Source organism: Anarrhichthys ocellatus, unplaced genomic scaffold (genome assembly GCF_004355925.1).
Source record: "Anarrhichthys ocellatus isolate YVR2014 unplaced genomic scaffold, GSC_Weel_1.0 scaffold9, whole genome shotgun sequence".
Taxonomy (NCBI): domain Eukaryota; kingdom Metazoa; phylum Chordata; class Actinopteri; order Perciformes; family Anarhichadidae; genus Anarrhichthys; species Anarrhichthys ocellatus.
The window spans coordinates 4,911,574-4,911,964 of NW_022280039.1; positions in this window are offsets into that span (position 1 = coordinate 4,911,574).

Below are 391 nucleotides of genomic sequence, written 5' to 3' on the forward strand. Positions count from 1 at the left end.
CTCTCTCTCTCTCTCTCTCTCTCTCTCTCTCTCTCTCTCTCTCTCTCTCGCCTTTCACTCCCTCCTTGGTGCCTTTAAATGATGAAAAATCCTCTTGCAGTGTTTCACCAGGCAGACAAATTGAGCTCAGAGCCTCCCCCTCGCCCTTAAAAATGAACACATTCTTGTTTAAAGCAACAGCCTTCTTTCTCTACCCCTCCTCCCCATGGCACAAAGGAGATCCACAAGCATGCACAACACACACACACACACACACACACACACACACACACACATCTCGAATTTCCAACCCTCTGCCCCCTGGCCGCTGGTTCAACACCACCACTATTTCTGGCTCGGACTGCATGGTTATTCTCGGGGCGGAATGCCACGTTGTTACACTGATCAGATC